The following is a 21,081-nucleotide window of genomic DNA, read 5'->3' as shown; positions in this document are numbered from 1 at the left end:
TGTTTCTTGTATCCCAGAAGCCCCGGGGGGAATCCCCAGCACTGTAAAAAAGACTGGCATATGCTAGAGCTGGCTTGTGTTGACAGTGCATGCTAGTCTCACAAAGGACCAGAATTTGTTAGCACTCATTTCCAGCAGGTTACAACCTCCTGGGACTCCAGCCTCAGGGGATCTGGGATCCTGTTCTGGTCTCCAAGGCACTTGTAGACAGACAGACAGACAGACACATACAAACACAGGTATTGTATTAATTTTATAGGTGAAGGGTCCTGCCCCACTCTAGCCCATATATAGCTTCTGAATAAAAGACACAAAACCTGGTCTTTTTATTAAGCTGTAAGCCTAAACTGGACAGGTTCTGAGCTGTTCTAACCTACATCTCAGCCATAGGCCACGTGCTACTTGGTAACGGAGGTAACGGAGTCTTGCTCTGCTCCCTGTGTGTCCTCAGGATGATTTTCTCATGGCCCCTCCTGCCTCATGACAACCTCCTTCCTGGTCCCTTCCTGAGACCCCCTACTTGATCTCCAGGCCCACCTTTTCCTCTCCCCTGCCCAGTCACAGGCTCTAGCCTTCTATTATCCAATCAGAGATTATGGAGAACATTTTTTACAGCACACTGGTCAATACAGTGCCCATGTCCAGACTGCGACCTGATCTTGGGGAAGAGAACTCGGCATCTGAATATACTGTACCCAAGACCAACCCTAGCACACAGACACAGAGACACACAGATGACACACACAGACACAGACACAGAGACATACACACAGACACACACAGACACACATACACAGACACAGACACACACAGACACACATACACAGACACACACACAGACACAGAGATACACACACATACACACACAGACACAGATACAGACACACACACATAGACATATACACAGACACACACACACACACACTCACACATACACACTCACATACAGATACACACACAGACACACATACACACAGACACACACAGACACACACAGACACAGATACAGACACACACACACACATAGACGCACAGACACACACACACATAGACACACACATAGACACACACAGATGACACACAGACACATACAGACACACACACAGACAGACACACAGACACACACACACATACACACAGATGACACACAGACACATACAGACACACAGACACACACAGACACACACACACACAGACACACACACAGATGACACACAGACACATACAGACACACACACACACAGACACACACACACAGAGACACACACATACAGACACACACACAGACACACACACAGACACACACACACAGACACACACACAGACACACACAGACACACACACAGATGACACACAGACACAGACACACACACACATAGACACACACACAGATGACACACAGACACATACAGACACACACACAGACATACACACAGATGACACACACACACATACACAGACACACACACACATACACACACAGATGACACACAGACACATACAGACACACACAGACACACACACAGTCACACACACACACACACACACACACACACACACACACACACAGAAACAGAGATTAGGAGCCTCGCTTGAGTCCCTTCTGAGTTGTTGACTTGGTGGCAGTCTTGGGCAGAGCAGTGCTTCTCACCGGGCTTCATCTGCCGAGCAGGGTAAGGATGCCTGCCTGGCTTTACTGGGAAAGAGAGGGGGTTGTATCGATGGCAAGGGACTGGATAAGTTGAACATGCAGTTATCTTCCTGCTATGTGGCATTGGGCAAACTACCTCTGATTTCATTTCCCAGAGTTAGAACATGTAGCTATTCACGCCTCGCCATGGGGTATGCGGTGTGGAGTGCTCTAAGAGCTTGTAGGCACTGACACTCGTTTGTCTTTGCTGGACTCATGACAGAGCTTGTTGTGGGAACGGGTAGCAGCAGGCCTAGGTTGAGTGGCTTTACCTGCCCCAGATCTTCTCTGAAATTCCACTTCATCTGTAAACAGGAGGCAGTCTGCCTTCCTCAGGAGGCTGTTGCCGAGGTGTAGTGACGTTGCAGATAACACGTTGGCACCGAGGCTGACACATGCCATCTCCACTTAGAGATAAGTGCGGGTGGGGGGACATGACATAGCATATTGATGGTGGAGCTTTGGTTTAAACCCAGGTTTCCTTGCCTCCAAACACCCACGATCTTTTTACCTCTTCCTTTTGCCACCCACGTGGGAAATGACTGCTGGTGGCTATTATTTACTCATCTTACTCCTGCTGGCGTCCCTAAACATGCACAAAAGAGGTGCTCACTTCAGGGAGCCTTGGCTGGAGGCTTCTTTCCATGTGGTCAACAACAGATTTAAGTTAAAAGTCAAGGCAGGTTGAGCCCAGCCCTCAGGATCCAGAGGCAGGTGGATCTCTGAGTTTGGGGCCAGACGGATCTACACAGCAAGTTCCAGGCTGGAAAAGGCTACATGTAGAAGCCTTGCCTCAAAAAACCAACATCCCCACCCGCCCAAACAAAACAAAACAAAAGTCCTGGGGTCAGAGTAATGGTTTGGTGGTTGAGACTGCTTTCTTACTGCTCTTGTGGAGAACCAGGGTTCAGTTTCCAGCACCCATATCAGGAGGACCCAAACCGCTGTAACTTCAGGGCTGATGACACCCTCTTCTGGCCTCTATAGACTTCCACATGCATGTGATGCACACAGACTCATGCAGGCACACATACATACATATATACATACATACATACATACATACATACATATAAATATATTTTTAAAATTATTTTTATAAAGTGTGACTATTTTGCCTGCATACATATTTGTATACCATATGTGTGGCACACATGGTCCAGAAGAAGGTGTTGGGTCCCCTAGAACTGCAGTTACAGATGGTTGTAAGCTGCTTTGTGGGTGCTAGGATCTGAGCCCCAGGTCGCTAGTAAGAGCGGCAAATGCTTTTAACTGCTAAGCTATCTTTCCAGTCCCCTAAAAAAAAAAAAAATCTAAAATAATTTGAAAGTCTCACTTAGGGCAAAGCGATAGTCTGTACCTATAATCTTAGCACTTGGGAGGCAGAGGTAGGCGAACTCTCAGAGTTCGAGACCAGTAAGACCTTGTCTCAGAAAACCAATCGGGCTTGTTGCAGTGTGGTGCTTTGTAACGTGCAGAAATCCTGCACGTCTCGTTTGATCCTTCTAGCCACCCAGCGAGGCAGCCTGGTAATCAAAGCCACCTCCTCCTGACTGTCGAGGGAGCCAGAGGTTGGAGACACTGAATGTCTGTGTCTCCACAAAATCCTCAGGTGATGGTGTTGGCAGATGGTAGGGAAGGTTGAAGATCAGGAAGGTGGGGCCCTTATGACAGGATAACAGATATTAGAAAGGTCCCTGCCATGTGGGGACATAGGAGGAGGGTGTCCTCAAGGGGTCTTCACCAGAATCTGACAGTGCAGGCAAATGTGAGGATACTTATCCTGTTGTTCCAGCCATCTTGTTTATGCCTCCCCTCCTCCCTTACTTTCTGGTTTTGGTGCTGGGGATTGGATGTCCCAGGGCTATGAATGTTCTTGGCTAGTACCCAGCAACTGGGTGACACTTTCAGCCCTTCCTTGATACTTTTAATAACACCTTATCTTTAAGGTGTATGTTTTATTTTTTTAAGATGTTGTAAAAGATTTATTTGTTATTTATTCTATGTATGTGAGTACACTGTTGCTATCTTCAGACCAGAAGAGGGCACCAGATCCCATCACAGATGGTTGTGAGCCACCATGTGGTTGCTGGGATTTGAACTCAGGACATCTGGAAGAGCAGTCAGTGCTCTTAACCACTGAGCCATCTCTCCAGACCTAGATTTTTCTAAACACCTATCTATTTATTTACTTGTGCTTGCCCCTGTGGAGGTCAGAGGACACTATGTAGGAGTGGATTCTGAACTTCCCCTATAGGGGGCCTGGGGGTCTGAGTCAGGATGTTGGGTTTGCTGCAAGCGCCCTTACCTGCAGAGCTGTCTCACCAACCTCATCTCTAAGCCACTTCCTGTGGTGACATTTTTTTTTTTTTTTGAGAATTCCGGTTTCTTTAAAAAGCACAGAAATGTTATAAGAATATGTTTTTGTTTCGGTCCCAGACATGTGGGATACGGTGTAGCTTTGGTGTAGCCGACCATGTTTTGTCTCCTGCTCTAGCAGAGGCTTGGTTTTGCCAGCTGCAGATAGTTTCTGTGATTTCCTGTAGTTCGCGATTCTGGGAACTTTTCAGAGGGGACATAATGCTAGGGCTCCCAGGCAGGGTTGGTGGTTGTTCATTGTTTGGTGAGAGGGAGCCGGTGGGTTGAGCTTTGTTAGTAGTGGTGCTGGAAGAAGAAACAAGAAAGAAATTAGATTTAGGGATCTCTTTCTCTCTCCTTCCTTCTTTTTCAAAAGCAAAACCCACAATGTAGCAAAAACCAGCTCCATGTTCCAGCTCAGGTATTTCTGCGGATCATGGCTATAAGATTTAGCTTGGGGGGTTGGGGATTTAGCTCAGTGGTAGAGCACTTGTCTAGCAAGTGCAAGGCCCTGGGTTCGGTCCCCAGCTCCGAAAAAAAGAAAAAAAAAAAGATTTAGCTTGTTCTCCAGCTCTGGAGAATGAATGTAGATGAACTTGGAAAAAAGCAGTGAATAGAATCTGCAATAAGGAATGGAAGACGTCCTTTGAGTTCTGCTACCACTGTATGGTGACTGCTGATCCTGGGGAAGTAACGTCCCAGAGTCACACAGTCAGATCTCAACATTGTACCTCATTTGCAGACTTTCTTATTACATCTGTCTCCCTCACTGACACACCCCAGCTACACCATGGTACAGCTTGGAAACTGAAATTAGCTGGGTGTTCTCTGGGTGGTTTGGGGGACCGTCCTGCTTGTCCCTCAGTGTTGGAAGCTCTTAGAGCAAGCCAAACAGCCATTTCTGGATACCCAATCAACCCCCTCTGTTCCTTCCATCTTCTCTCTCTTGTTGTTCTCTTGGGGAAGGTCTGAGCCAGACTGACTTTGCCAGACTTAGAAAGGCCCCTGTGAGCAGGTGTCATGTAGCTCCCTTCTCTGTCCCTGGAAAACCTTCTGTCACGGGAGTTCCCTGCTCTTGGGAGAGATATAGTGGGTTAGGCCTGAGCGAGCTGAAGGCTTTGCTGGATCAGGGTCACTGGGCTCATTCTGGCTTTGGGAGAAGAGGATTGAGAAGGGTCATGGGAGGTCAGTCAGATCTTGGTTTTTTCTTCAGATGTCTTTGGGTTACTGTCAGAGGCAGCCCCAACAGCCTTTCTCTAGGGTCTTGGGCAGAAGTTGGTATTTCCTCTTCGTGTCATCTCAGTGGCTTTCTGGAGAGCAATATGAGGATGCTGGCACCGGACAGGACTGGTTGAATTGTGTGGTGTTGGGCAAGTTGTGCAGGGTGTGGCCATAACCACTGCATCCTAAGCTGTGGTTTCCTCATACGTAACTGATACTAATAATACCTCAAAGGGTCGCTGTTGGGCTAAATACAACAACACACACACACTTTTAGCACATGTCAAATACATTCTAAATCCCTCACACATGTAGTTGCTTTTGTTTTTAGATTTGGGGGGCACAGAGGAGGGTTGAGGTAAGGTCTATATGGCACAGGCTGGCCTTGAACTCACTTCGTACCCTCATGTTTACAGTCCTCTGTAAGCATGTGCCACAAAGTTAATTTTGTGAGTGTGTGTGTGTCTGTGTGTGTGTATGTGTGTGCATGTGCATTTGTGGTGTTGGGGACCAAGCAGGGAGGGGTGAGTGGTTGGGTGGGGGAACACCCTCATAGAAGAAAAGGGAGGGTGGGATAGGAGGTTTATGGATGGGAAACCGGGAAAGGGGATAACATTTGAAATGTAAGTAAAAAAAAAAATTCGATTTGAAAATAAAAGAATTGGGATGTTTTTGGCACTACTTGCCTGTGTGGCACCGTGCAAATTCACCTTAGTCTCGGCTCTGAACATTTAACAGATTCACTTTGCCCATTTGATGCCAGTGAACACTGCCTGAGAGTCGTGGCTCAGACTGGAGACTTCGAATGTGATAAACTGCAATGTTTTTGAACTGGCAGCACCAAGTTTTCTGTTCTTACAGAAACATTCTGGTTTAGTTACAGAAAACAAAGGCTTTTAGTATCGTCCCACATCATTCCTCAGTTTGTGAAGATCAGCTCAGTATCTAGAGCTGAGGGTGTGGTGGCACGTGCTTGTCATTTTGGTGCTTGGTGACAGGGGCAAGTGGATCCCAGCAAGTTTGAGACCAGCGTGGTCCCCCAAGCTTCTCCAAATCAGTATTTGTCAGGACTGTATTATGTTATAAGGTCTGATTTTAAAAATTGCTAGTTAAGGGGCTGGGGAGATGGCTCAGTGGATAAACTGCTTCCCTGCAAGGATGAGGAATGGAGTTCAGATCCCCAGAACCCACATGAAAACCAGGCAGGCTTTGTGGTACACAGAATCCCAGCTCCAGGGAGGCAGAGACAGGGAGGGACTCCTTGGAGCAGGCTGGCTAGCAAGACTGGACTGGTAAGTGCTGGGGTCAGTTTGAGAGGCTCTGCCTCAGTATATAAATATATAAGGTGGGAGCAATCAGGGAAGACACTGAGTGTGGAGTTTGAGCCTCCACATGCACATGAAAATCTCTCTCTCTCTCTCTCTCCTCCCTCCCTCCTCTCCCTCCCCCCAACACACACTCTCCCTCCCCCAACACACACTCTCTCTCCCCCCAACTCTCTCTCTCTCTCTCCCCAACTCTCTCTCTCTCTCCCCAACTCTCTCTCTCTCTCTCTCTCTCTCTCTCTCTCTCTCTCTCCCCAACTCTCTCTCTCTCTCTCCCCAACTCTCTCTCTCTCTCTCTCTCTCTCTCTCTCTCTCTCTCTCTCTCTCACACACACATACACACACACAGAGGCAATCCTGTTTGCCATTTTGATTTGAGCTTCATTAAAAAAAATACTTCAATGAATTTTGGCTTGAGATTAGGACAGAATTTCTGAAATGGCCCTAAACATACTTCTATTATTTTGTACCATGTGTTTATGTGAAGCAGTGTCCCCAGAATTAGTGATTATAAAGTCAAACTGTATCAGCTATGAAAAACAGTGAAGACGATCTGTATCCTGCAGCATCAAGTACTCTGCCAAAATCGAATTATTTATGTAAGAGTAAGCAAGCATACCCTTCTGTTAGTAATTTTCTTTTTAATAAGTGGTAAATTTATTTAAATACAAAGGAACTGTCTTCAAATAAATTTTCTCAGATAGTCATGGTGGTCCATGATTTCCAGCACTGGGAGGCAGGAAGACCTCTGAGTTCTCAAGGCGAAGCTTGGTGTATAGAGTGAGTTCCAGGACATCCAGGCCTATCCATAAAAACGGTTTTCTTTTGCTTTTTCAAGAGAGGGTCTCGCTACGTAGCTCTGTCCTGGAACTGCCAATGTAGACTAGGCTGGCATTGAACTCATAGAGATCCACTGGCCTCTGCCTCCTGAATGTTGGGATTAAAGGCCTGTGCCACCACTCCTGGCTTTAGAAACTTTTAAAGAGGATTTTAAGATTTACTTTGTTTTTTAGATTTTTAAAAAAAAATGTGTGTATGAGTGTTTTGTTTGTATATATGTGTGCATGTATGTATGTATGCATGTATGTATGTATGTATGTATGTATGTATGTATGTATGAATGACAATTGTCTGAGGTGGACAAAGTGGGTATCAGATCTCCTGGAAGTGGAATTTGTGAGCTGCCCTGTGGGTTCTGGGAGCTGAATCCAAGTCCTCTGCAGGAGCAGCCAGTGCTCTTAACCACTGAATCATTTCTCTAGCGCAAGAATTATTTTATTTTTAAAATTCTGTGTATGTGCCTGTTGGGTTTGTGTACCTGAGTGCAGGTACCTGTAGAGGCCAGAAGAGGGCGTTAGATTCCCTGGAGCTGGAGTTACAGGGGGTTGTGGGCCACCTGATATGGGTCCTGGGAACCAAATATAGGTTCTGCAAGAACAATAATTGCTCTTAATCACTGAGCCATCTCTCCAGCCCCTTAGGAGAATTTTTAATAAAAAAAAATTATGTTCTGTCAAAGAGGTAAAAACACAAAAGACACAATATTATACCAAAGTACTGCTAACTTCTTTTTGTTTCAGAAATGACAGGAACGGGCAGCCTTGCATACTTTAATTAAAAGAAATAGCATGCTATGTTTAATGTACTCTTAAAAATAATCACAGGTACAGTTTATATAAAGGGATAGTTGTTAAGTATCATTTATGAGAGCAGAAACGGGAAACAACTTAACTTTACCACAGAGGGTTAAGTAAATTACAGAACATCTGTAGTACTGTTAAAAAATTTATTGTAATCTGTTCTTAAGTGAAAAGTCAGTTCTATACAGTAAGTTTTCAAACAAACAAACAACAGAAACAGGAACAAAACCAACCATCCCTGCCGAGAACTCATGAGACATAGTGAACCCTGTGAGTTCTAGGTCAGCAGGTGATACAGAGTGAGACGCAGTCTCAAAAACAAGGAACCAAAAGTACTTTAGGCTGAGGTACTAAGGAGGTATTCAGTGGGTGAAGTGCTTGCCTTACGAGTGTATGGACCTGCATCTGATACTATGTAACTGCTAGGGCATGGTGGTGTGTGTGTCTGCAATCTCAGTGCTGGGGGCTTGGGGTGGCAGAGGGCAGAGGCCGTGGATCCCAGGTGCTCACTGGCCAACTGGTCTACCCACGACAGTAAGTTCGTGGTTCAGTGAGAGTCTCAACACAAGAAAACAAAGGTGGAAGAGAGGGGAAGACATCTGATGTCACTCTCTGGTCTTCACAGGTGCAAACATGGATGACTACCACACAGGCAAAACAAAGTAGTCTGAGGCATACGATATTGGTGGTATTTACTCATTTTAACCTAAAAAAGCAGCAGCTATCAATTATTTAACTTACTATACATAAGTGAAGGTATAAACGTGTGCATGCCCCTGTGTGAAAAGGTATTCAAAGGGAAAGTTTTATATCAGAACCTTGTGGTAGTTACATTTCCGGTTCTTTTTTTTTTTTTTTTTTTTTTTTTCGGAGCTGGGGACCGAACCCAGGGCCTTGCGCTTCCTAGGCAAGCGCTCTACCACTGAGCTAAATCCCCAACCCCGGTAGTTACATTTCTGATTAGTGACTTTATGTGATTTATAGTTCTGTTTAACTACATTCATTCTTTTTTTTCTTTTTTTCTTTTCCTTTTTTTTGGAGCTGGGGACCGAACCCTGGGCCTTGTGCTTGTGCACTGAGCTAAATCCCCAACCCCAACTACATTCATTCTTAACTCTATTTTCTTTTTTTTTAAAAAGCTACACTTCAGAATCCCTATCATGATTTTTTTTAAAGATTTATTTATTTAATGTATATGAGCACATAGTTGCTGTCTTCAGACACACCAGAAGAGGGCATCAGAGCCCATTACAGATGGTTGTGAACCACCATGTGGTTGCTGGGAATTGAACTCAGGACCTCTGGAAGAGCAGTCAGTGCTCTTAACCTCTGAGCCATCTCTTCAGCCCTTAACCGTATTTTCTAAAATTCACATACTCCTAATAAAAATATCCCCTTAGAGAGACATCCCTTTTTATTAATAGTAATCCCCACCCCCATATAATTTCATAATTTTTGTTTAAAAGGCCTAAAGTAGTCAGGCTTGTACTCCCAGCTACTCATGAGGCTGAGGCAGGAGTATTACTTCAAGTTACAGGCCAGCCTAGGCTACAGAGTTAGACCATAGGTTAGTAGCGGGACAGTTGCCTTAGCATTTGCGAGTCTCTAGTTTCAGAAAAAAAAAATAGTTTACGGTGTAAGTTTGATGGTAAGGAGACTATGAGAGGCTTGTTCTGCTCTCTCTGCGGTTAGTGCCAGGGCTGGTTTGTATTCCATAATGACCGTTCAGAACATTTTGCTGATGTGCTCAGCTTTTCAAAGCCCGCCGCAGATGAACATTCTCCATGAGCCTATCACTGGGGCTTGAGGCCAGCTGTGTCCCTAATCCACCCCTGACCCAGATTTGATCATGGATTAGGCCCCATTTGTCCTCCTCCCTCTTTCTTTCAATCCTGTCCCTTCCGGGTCTCTGGTGGCTTCGTCTCCCCTCCCTGTCTCTTCACACCAGGTTACCCCAATTTCACTATCTCATTTCATCCCGTTTCATGCAGCTGGTGTTTGCGTGTGCGGGAGCTCAGTTTGCAGTGTGGAAGGATTAAGAGCCTTTCGGTGCCTTTATTTTAAATCTCAGAGCTCTTGACCACTCCAGGGGCTAACAGACAGCTAGCGGGGTCTGTATTCCCTAGAAAGAAGCAGGAGGGTTGTAGTGGGGAGGTAGAGATGGGGCTCAGCTGGCAGATGGGATAGAGATGGTCCTGAGGGACCCTTTCCTGGGCCTGCAGCATGGCCCAGTCATCACCCCGACGCAAGCATGGAGCCAAAGTGTTTCTGCCTAGGAAATTAGCCTCAGAGATTGTGCTTGGGACCTTTACCCTTGGTACCTCATGAGAGCTTCTACAGGGTGAGCTGGGACTGGATGTCTGGTGCGGCAGATGGGCCCAGGAGTAAGGATAGTTTCTTTGTCTTCTTAGTGGGTGTTCTTTATTTCCCTAGTCCTCATTATCGGTTGAGCTCCGCCATACTGAGAGATGAGACACTTAACAGGTGGTGGTGTACACTGACAAGAAAACCTCTCCTGCACAGAAAGTGCATTACACTTGCTCCCATGCCCTGGCTAAGAATGAAAGGCCAGTGGTGGAATCCAGAACTTTGGGGTTTTACAACTTAGACCAACGGATTTTGGTGTGCGGTTGCACAACGCTTTGACTCTAGGCGTGGTTTACATCTGCCTTGCTTCTCATGTTTTCTGCTAGCCTAAGACCTTTCCTCCTTTCCAGGGTGATGATTATTAAATATTACAAATTTCATAAGCGTCCCCAAGGATGGAGAGCCACTGGCTAGCACACAGAGCCTTTAGCTCCATGTGCCTGAATGTCCTGGATAACATGGAGGAAATGATCTGTCTGGTGATGGATTTTCAGTATCCATCCTACATGGTACCAGATTTCCCTGCCTCAGAGCCCAGAAGTGGTAGCATTAGAACTTGCCAATCGAAAGCACCACTGAACCTGAGGGCTCAAAGCAGGGAACCAGGGTATTTAAGAACAAATGAACGGGTGCTCCTTGGCCCAGATCACTTAAACAGTTTTGCGTCTCTTACTCATAAAACGAGGACAGTCCATTCACTGGTTCAATAAATATTTAATATGCCAGCATTGCTCTGTGTGATAATAAGGACAAGGTCCCCGTCCTCTCCAGTTTACAGTCTCCTGGATGCAGACTACAACAATTTGAGAGATTCAACCAGTCATCAGTAAATAGGAAGCAGTCCAGCAGGGGCAAATGCTGTGTAAAGTGCTGTGATTAAGACAGAAGGAGGCTTTGCCTAGCAAGCGCAAGGCTCTGGGTTCGGTCCCCAGCTCCGGAAAAAGAAAAAAAAAAGACAGAAGAAGGCTGTGAATGGGCTGTTTTAGGTAGTCAGGTGGTCCTCACCGGGTTTTATGGCTTCTGGTATTATATAAATATTCTCAGACCTGACAACAGTTGAGTGTTTATCTGTCTGCCATGTACTTCTTAGTTGATATTTTAGTCTATGTATTACTACTAAGTAATAGAATTAACACTTAACCGAGATCTTACTATGTCCTAGGCATTGTTTTAAGCCCTGATAATTAACAAATTAATTGTTACAGTAATTCTAATGAGGTGGGACTGCTGTCTTCCCCTTTTTTGAGGCAGGGTCTCATGTGGCCCTGACTGGCTTAAAACTTACTATGTAATGGAGGCTGGCCTTGGATTTGTGTGACTTCTGCTGTCACACCCCAAGTGCTAGCGTGACAGGCATGGGCCACCACTCCCAGCCTTTATTCTATTTTTTATGGGTTCAGAAACCAGGCACAAAGAAGGTCAAACAATTAGAGAGGGCTGAGACGGAGCACTGACCCTGAGCAGTCTGATTCCTGAGGCTGAGCTGAGATTGGGAACTGGCTTTGATTTTACACCAGTAGGCAGCCTAGCTGGCGCGTGCGGGCTCTGATGTCACGTTGCTTGGTTTCTGATCCTGGCAGGACTCTGTCTCTCCGCTTTGGTTTCCTCATCTCTCAAAAGAAATAGCAGAACCCGTCTTATCTTCTAAGAATGTGCTTACATCAGAACCTTCTTTCTGCTCTGTAGGGAGGCAGCCTGTTCAGACATCAGCCTGGCAGGAAGTAGAAGGGTCAAGCGGCCTCTGAAACTTCTAGAGAGAAATATACTCGTGTGCAGTTCTCAGAGCAACCCTAAATTCATCTGGAGACCAGATCGTGGAGGCTATACTTATAATTTTGTGGATGGCAGGCAGAAATAGGAGAGTCTTAAATGAAGACAGAAGACAGGTGAAATCTTTGGCATGGTCTCAACACTTAAGTCTCCATTTCAGGTCTTAACATAGCTGCCTGGAGAGGTAAAGTCATATTGAATGTCAGGGTTGGAAGGGAGCCTTAGAGATAGCCATGCTAGTAGACGGATAAACTGAGGCTCTGAGAAGCAGTGTGACTTACCTGAGGTTACTAAACTAAAGGTTTCCTTTGGGGTAGCCTGGTCAGCAGCATCTATGTGAATTCCGCTCCCCCCACCCCCCACCCCCGAAGTCCCCAGATCACGGTTTCTTCCCAAGCCCTCCATGGGGAGAAAGGTCTCACCTTCGTTCTAGGCACTAGTTGTCCCATTCTTTGCGCGCGTGCTTCAGGAGACCAGAACCCTGATCTCCTGCTCCAGCCCGGGTTTGACTTGCGCGTGCGCGCAGCAGCTAGCCCTTTGCTCTCCCCCTCCCCTTCTCGTTTCCCTTCCCCTCCCCTCTCCTTACCGCTCTAGGGGAGGGAGAGGTAAGACGCGAGGAGCCGGAATAGGGCCTCAGCCAATGCTCTGGCGGGCCGCGGGCCCGGCCCCCTCCTTCCCTCCCGCACGGCCCAATAGGAATTTACTACAATGTTGTGGCGAGCCGGGGGGGAGGGGCGCGGGCGGGCCGCGGGCCGCGCCGGCCTCGTCTCGCGGAGGAAAGGCGGGAGGGCGCGCGCCGGGGCTGCTCGCTCGCTCGCTTTCTCCCTCGCTCCCTCCCTCCGCCGGCGGGTTTAGTCAGCTAGCCTGCAGCCCGCCAGCCCCGGAGCCGCAGAGGGCCGGAGCCTCGGACGCCGGCGCCGCCTCCTGCTATTGTTCGTCCGGCTGAAGCTACGGCTGGCGCCGGAGCCCCGGCTGGGAACCCCGGGTGAGGCGAGGCGAGGCGGCCGCGCGCGAGTCGGGGTGGGGGGCGGGGTGGGGGCGGCGCTGGCCCCGAGGGGACGGTCCGGGCGGACGCGGCGCCTCCGCCGCAGCCTTTGTCTCCAGCCTCCTTGCAGGCCCGGGAGCCGGGGCGCGAGCTCACGCGGGGAATCGGGGGCTGGAGGTGGGACGCGGCCTGAGGAGCCGGGGGAGGGGGCGGCGGCCCGGGAGCCGCCGAGGAGAGCGCGGGGGACCACGTTGCAAAGTTAGGCGTGGGGTGTCTTCCTGCGGAGGGGTCCTCAGTCCGCGCCGGCCTGTCAGTCACCGTGCGGTGGGCGGGAGCCCTGGCAGGAAACCAGGTGGGCAGCGGGGCGGTGGACGGCGAAGGTGCTGGGTGCCGCTGCGGAGCGGAGCGGAGCGAGTCCTTCGTGATGGGGAAGCTGGGCAGACCCGAAGAAGTCAAGCGGAATCCGCGGGCGTGGGGAGCTTCGCAGCACTCCCAGGCCTTCCCGCCACAGACCCTGCATCTTAGAAAAATCAACTCACATCTCAGAGCCCTCCGGATCCAGTGCCTTGCTCCGCGATCTTCAGGGTCCCAGCGAGCCAAGGGTTAATGCTATTCTCTCAGCTCCGTGACCTCCTTTTTCAGTTCGCGCATCTGTCGGCTTGGAAATCTTTCCCTGGCTTGCTGGGCTGCCTGTACCTGTGGAGATTCTGGAGCTAGGCTCACCCTCTCGTTTCATTACTAGGTGGATCCTCCTGGAGGGAGCTTCTGCCCAGACAGGGTCGTCCTCCCCGGGGATTGGCGGTCTTTAGAGAGAAAGTGGTCTCACGTGAAACAAATGTGAAACAAATCGCTGATCGGCTGGTTTCTGGCTACAGGACAGTTGTTCCATCCTTGAACTGTACCCTGACATAAATGACTAGTCTGTAGAGACTAAGGTTTTCTGTTTGTTTTTGTGTTTTTCAGAGATGCTGGAGGTCTCTCTCTCTCTCTCTCTCTCTCTCTCTCTCTCTCTCTCTCTCTTTTAATTTTAGTAGTCTGGGTGATTTCACAGCTGCTATTTTGTTCCTTCTGTTTTTAGGGAAAGTTTCAAGAAATGGTTCCGTTTGTGTCTTGAGTGTTATTATAGTGAGTTTATACACTCTTGGGGATAAACTGTACTCCATGCAGTTGCTCATTACTGCTTTCCTATTAGTCCTGGCAGAAGATGTTCAGTTGGTTTGATCCTTTCAGTGAAGCAGGATATACATATACTTTATATAATCCTTTTCATTTTAATTTTGCTCCATCTTGAAGAAGTTTGTACTTTTCCCCTTTTCTTTCTCCCTCTTTGGTTTTCTTTCTTTCTTTCTTTCTTTCTTTCTTTCTTTCTTTCTTTCTTTCTTTCTTTCCTTCTTTCTTTTTTCAGTCTTGTTTTTTTGTTGTTTTTTTAAGACAAGATCTCTCTATCTAGCCCTGGCTGTCCTGGAACTCACCCTATAGACCAGACTGGAGATGGCTTGCCTTTTCCTCCGAGTGTTGGGTTTAAAGGTGTATAGGCTCCTGCATGTTGGAATTATAGGCAAAGGCCACTACCACCTAAGGGCTTGTGATCTTTAAAATTATTTTATTTAATTTTATGTCTGTGAATATTTTGCCTCCATGGACATCTGTGTACTCTATGTATGTCTGGTGTCATTGGATGTCAAAAGAGGGGATCTGATCCTCTGGGCACTGGAGTTAGCTATCCAGTGGAGATGGTCGTTAGCTATCATGTGGGTTCTGGGACTTGAACTCATGTCCTCTGCAAGGGCAACAAGTGCTCTTAACCACTGAGCCATCTCTCCAGTCCCAGAGTTCATGGTCTTTATTTCAAACAAATTCATACTCTTAAGAGTCAGTGCACTTAAGACGCTATTTGTTTTCCTTCCTCCTGTTCCTAAGAAAACTTCAGAATTAAATTGTTCTGGACACTGTCTAAAAGCCATGAGATTCTTGGATTTTGCGCACACACCTTGGTACTGAGACTCTAACCTAGATCCTCTGGAAGAGCAACCAGTGCTCATAACTGATAAGTCATCTCTCCAAGCCCATTCTCATTATTTTTTGAATATATAAAATTGGTCCCGGTGGCCTGATTTCATGACTTGAAAATACCAGCGGCCATCAGGGCCCAAGCGTGATTCTGAAATCAGTGTGTTTAGATTCAGTCTGTTTCCCTGTTATCTGAGGAGCAGGCTGGTGATCGCAGGCTGAGCTGCCAGAGTCCTTTTCCAGGAGTCTTATTGTGTTCGTGATTGTCAAGTGCATGTTCAGATGTGGATTCATCACCACTTCTACGGGACATGTTCTTTTCCCTCCGGTTATTCGCATGACATCAGTCACTTTACTTTGTTTCTGAGCTGAGTAAGAGCAGTTTCAACTACTCTTTTCTTTCTTTTTTTTTTCTTTTCTTTTCTTTTTTTTTTTTTTCGGCCAGGACCTTGTGCCTCCTAGGCAAGTGCTCTACCACTGAGCCAAATCCCCAACCCCTCAACTACTCTTTTCTTATGAATGGCTTTGCTTTTTTTTTTTTTTTTTTTTTTTTTTTGGTCTGAGTAAAATCTGCAAGGGTGAAATTTTTATAAGGATTTCCCCATTTTGTTGGCGAATTACAGACGTCATCTATAAGATAATCCAGAATTACTACAGGGTAGTGCTTGGTACATTTGTGATGGCTGTCAGCTAGAGGGGAAGCCAGGTGCCAAGTGTGTGCATTACTTGTTGTTGTCACTTATATTTCTTGGCGTGACACCTGTGCTGTGACTTTGCTGTAAGGGAGTTCATGGTGTGTCGGTAAGAAATGCTGTGGAGAGCACACTGCGTTAGATTTGTGGTTTGGTTTCCTCTGCTGCTATTTAATGAAGGCACAGTGAGAAGGATGAAGGAAAGCTACAGCAATGAGCACCGTTCAGAATTCGGCGGCATTAGAAAGGGGAAGACGAGGGATCTCGTTCAGAGCAAGCTTGTTGACGCTTCAGATCCCAGGTCTAGGGGAGTGTAGTGAGGGAGTTAGGTTATGATTAAAGTTTGTTTACACTCATTTTTATTTAAATAAGATTTCTATGGGCTGGAGAGATGGCTCAGCGGTTAAGAGCACTGACTGCTCTTCCAGAGGTCCTGAGTTCAAATCCCAGCAACCACATGGTGGCTCACAACCATCTGTAATGGGATCTGATGCCCTCTTCTGGTGTGTCTGAAGACAACTACAGTGTTCTCATATACATAATAAATAGATACATCTTTAAAAAAAAAGATTTCGAACACCTTGCATAATTATTTGAGAATAAGAAGAGCACTGTGTCACTAGTCTAATGCTAAGGATGCTTGAGTGGACTTTAACATCTTACTTATCAATCGTCATCAGTGTCTTCCAAAGTAAGTGAAAGATATACAGGCAGAGTAGGGGTTGTGCTGTGCGAATACTCCCTTCCTCTTTATAATTGATTATTACCTTTGAAGTCCCTTCATTGTAGAAGCTCTAGCATTGTGCTCACTTTACTATATTTTAAATTTTGTTTTTTTTTTTTTTAATTTCATGTGTGTCGAGTGTTTGCCTGCATGTATGTATGTGCACCACATGTATGCCTGGTGTCCACAGAAGAGGGTGTCGGATCCCCTGGAACTGGAGTAACGTGTTTGTGAGTGGCTGTGAGGGCGCTGGGAACCAAGCCGGAGTCCACTGCATGGGCAGCCAGTGCGTGTCTTTCCTGAGCCACCTCTCCAGCCCTCATCCTTCTATTTTTCATTCTAGTCTCTCATTTATGAAAACCACTTCTGTGTTTTCAGGTGTCTCCTCACTAGCTCCAAGGTAAATCCATGCGGACTAGACATTGTTTACTGAGTTCTTTTTTCTTATTTCTTTTTTTTTAATTTTTTATTTAGCTAATGTATATTACAGATGGTTGTGAGCCACCATGTGGTTGCTGGGAATTGAACTCAGGACCGCTGGAAGAACAATCAGTGCTCTTAACCGCTGAGCCATCTCTCCAGCCCTGTTTACTGAGTTCTTATCCAGTATCTTCCACGTCCGCGGATTCTTTGAACCACTTCCTGTTAGTGTAGCCACTTTCCAGTCGTTCTTGATCCCCAGTGTGATCAGTTTAGGAAGATAAGAATTGTTTTTAGTCATGTGACATGGAGCTTAGGCATGGCTACAGGAGCCTTGCCTGAGGGATTTGGAAGGAGAGGGGGGGAGGATTGGCTGATGAAATGGGTGAGAACTATGACCATGTGTTTATGTTGATAAAATAGAAAATAACAAGTGACTGCCTCATACTTGTTAACTCTCCTATGGCCACTCATTTGTGTGGGCGTGGGGGACCCAAACTCAGGTCCCCATGCCTGTGGTGAGGGCTGTACCCAGGAAGCCTTCTCCCCAGTTTTGCAGAATTTGCTTTATTACCAGAAATGCCATATGAAACCGGTACTTATGGGAATTTAGCTCAGTGGTAGAGCGCTTGCCTAACAAGCGCAAGGTCCTGGGTTCGATCCCCAGCTCCGGGAAAAAAAAAAAAAAAAAAAGAAACCGGTACTCACAATGAAATCATAGGGGTGTGTTTGAGTATATCCTTTTATAAAGAAATGCTATTTTAACATATGTGCCAAGTAAGTTATGTGTGTGTGCGCTTTCAGAGTTTTTCTGTGGGTTTTAGTTTGCCAGTTTGAAGTGCTACATGCATTCATGTGAAGAGCTAGAGCACTAGGTATGTATGTGCTGTCTGTACCCCCCCTCCCACCCCCTGTTTTTGGCCATATGGACACAGGCAGACTGTCAAGGGCTCCAGGGATTTAAACCCTCAAATTCTACCTGGCAACCATTTCAGAGTGTAAGAGGGACACTTGAATACAGCCTTACAGTGAAAGCTTTCTCCTTCCCTTTTCGCTTTCTTTCTGCCACCCACTTGCTATTTCTTGCCCATTCTCTCTTTAAAAAAAAAAGTGATTCAGAGAATTGACACTGTTGTTAGCTTCCTACCTGCAGGGTCCTGCCAATCCTAGTAGTATTACGTAATTACATGAATCTTTTTTTTGCAAGGTGTCATATGATATTGTATATATGTCCTCCCACTCACGTGTCTTTAGAGTAGTTTCTTTCCATCTGGTATTGGAATGAGCTCTTTGTTAGGTTATTTTTAAACCTTCCAGCTTTCTTGGCATCCTCAACACTCAAAATAACACAATTGCTCTGGGAGGCGAGAACATCCACATAGTCTATTAGTAGCTTTTTCAGTGGAAATGGAAGCAGTATTTTATTTTTAAAACCATACCCTGTGTTCCTTACCGGCAAAACATGCATTTTATGTTTCCATAGTCTCCGATCATTTCATAGGGCGGAAAAGGTCCGCTGTTACCAAGTAGACAAATTTAAAGGAGACATACTTAGGGCAAGGACATGATTCCAGAGATAGTTTTTCTTTGAAGGTTTATTGGTGCTCTCTTGAACTCTTGTAGCATTGCTTGTTCTTTACCAGATATATCATGTATATGATACTGGTACTCACAATAAGGCTGTCAGCTTCTAGAAACCACAGGATTAGTACTACCCTCCCCTCCAACCCCCCTAGATAAGGTTTGATGTATAGACCTATAACCGGGTGCATATGATGATGTGGGTGTCAGGATAATTAAGATTTAGGTTTGTGCTATAATTCTGTTTCTAGATTCATATTTCCTTCCTTCCTTCCTTCCTTCCTTCCTTCCTTCCGTCCGTCTGTCCGTCCTGTATATCTTAGAAGAAAGTTGGAGAAGTTATGCCACTTTATACTTCCAAAACATATTGGTATACGTTTCTGAAGAATAAACTATTATTCTACATAAAGATAACACATGTCTATATACCTAAGACAGTAGCAGTATTCCATAATACCAGTCAATACTCAACCCACATTCAGATTCCCCAACTAAATTTATTTTTTTATTAGCGATGTGCTTATGTATGGCGCGTGTGTGTGTGTGTGTGTGTGTGTGTGTGTGTGTGTGTTTGCATGTATGTATAGGGGTCCAAGACATCTTTGTGGAATCAGTCAGTTCTTTCCTTTTTTCCACCTTTGTGTAGTTTCCAGGGATTGAACTCATGTTGCTAGACTTGCGTGCAAATGTCTTTTTCCCTGAGCCATCTCAGCAGTGGTCGTTAGACTTTTTTTTTTTTTAAGATTTTATTTATGTTATATAAGTGAGCACCCCGTCACTCTCTTCAGACACACCAGAAGAGGGCATCAGATTGTGTTGCAGATGGTTGTGAGCCACCATGTGGTTGCTGGGACTTGAACTCAGGACCTCTGGAAGAGCAGTCAGTGCTCTTAACCACTGAGCCGTCTCTCCAGCCCGGTCGTTAGACTTTTAAATGTAAATAATCTGGTCACATTTCCTGTAATCTAGTTACCTGTGTACTTTGATAAGTCTTGGTGCCAGCTGTTTGCAGAATGTTCTATTCTGAATGTACTTGATTGTTCCCTTGAGGTTTTGTTTAATTTGTTCTTCCCTTTGTTTTGTTTCCTATAAACTGGAAATTTATCTCTGTAGGTTTGATTAGACATAGGTTAAACATTTTGGCAAGACTTCTGCGTGATGTTGTGTTCCTCGTTTTGAAGCACATTGGGAAGTTCATATTGTCAGGCTGTCCCACAATTAATGCTGCTAATTTTGGTCACCTGGTTAAAGTAGTAACCGGCGGATTTCTGTGTAGTGGTTTATGTTTCAAGTATTTGTGGAGAGACTTTGGCTTTGTGAATATCCTGTTTCCAATTACCTTTTCCCATTGGCTTTAGCCATCCATGGATCCTTGGGGGTTACATATGTTGTTAGCTCTTGAAGCTGAGTCTGAAGATTTAAATTAGGAAAGAAAAGAAAGATAATGAGCTCTGGTTGCTGGTCTAATGCTCAGGGTTTTCCCATTTGAGCTAAATCTGATTTCTCCCCCCTGATTTGTTCCTAAAATTAGGCTTACAGGATTATATTTTATTTGGAGTGGAACACAGCCACTGGGATTCCTAACATGTGAGCCTAAATGTTCTCAAAATGTGGCAAGAGACTGGGGTTCCTTGAAGGATTGTGAGAGGAGGAAGGGTATACTCATTCATTTACTGCATATGATCTGTGGTGAACAGAGTCTGTGAATATATGTGATCATAAAAGAATGAGGAGGAGATGATCCTGGCGGAAAGGAGTTTAGTGTTCTGGTGTTAGTTACACCTCGGGTACATACACAGAAGTGTATGAGTGACCTTGGTGTGGAGAGGTACAGACTTAGGGAAAAAGCAGAGTTAACCTGTGGTACCATGGTAACATCCTAGCTCTTCCCTGCATTCAGCATATCCCCACCTGTGTTTGCTGGGGCCTGCTTAGTGTGCCAGGCAAATAAATAATGTCACTGCTTATTGATTGTTTACAATGTTCAGACTGTGCTTTGTGCTTTGTAGATATCAGCTTTGGGGTGGAATGCTTTTTTTTTTCTTAAATTCCACTTGTGCCACTCTTAAGTAGTGGCCATGGGCAAGTTAATATACATCTGTAACATTTTATTCATTCTATAATGTAGGGGTGTTCTATATGTTATGATGATTAAATGAGTTAAATATAGGAAGTTAAATGTGAGTATTTACTTTTTTTTTCCCTGAGGTGTTGGCGCATGCTAGGCTAGCACCCTACTGTGAGCCACATCCTTGTCTGTGAAATACTTAGACACCAGATGCCTGGCCATCATGATGA

General features: G+C 45.8%; 1 protein-coding gene across 27 annotated transcripts in view; it reads left to right on the top strand.

Moving 5' to 3' along the window:
- Epb41 (erythrocyte membrane protein band 4.1) overlaps positions 1 to 21,081 on the top strand; it is a 154,099-nt gene that overhangs the window by 13,041 nt on the left and 119,977 nt on the right. The window contains exon 1 of one of the 27 annotated variants that reach the window (NM_001399558.1): positions 13,145 to 13,356. The exons of the other annotated variants lie outside the window; for them this stretch is intronic. The gene's annotated coding sequence lies outside the window, so the exon portion shown is untranslated. Of the gene's footprint in view, positions 1 to 13,144; positions 13,357 to 21,081 lie in introns of those variants that run through there. 27 annotated transcript variants of the gene reach the window in all.

Source organism: Rattus norvegicus, chromosome 5, assembly GCF_036323735.1.
Source record: "Rattus norvegicus strain BN/NHsdMcwi chromosome 5, GRCr8, whole genome shotgun sequence".
NCBI classification, from domain to species: domain Eukaryota; kingdom Metazoa; phylum Chordata; class Mammalia; order Rodentia; family Muridae; genus Rattus; species Rattus norvegicus.
Note: the sequence above shows the minus strand (reverse complement) of the source record. Positions and strands in the feature narration are given on the sequence as shown.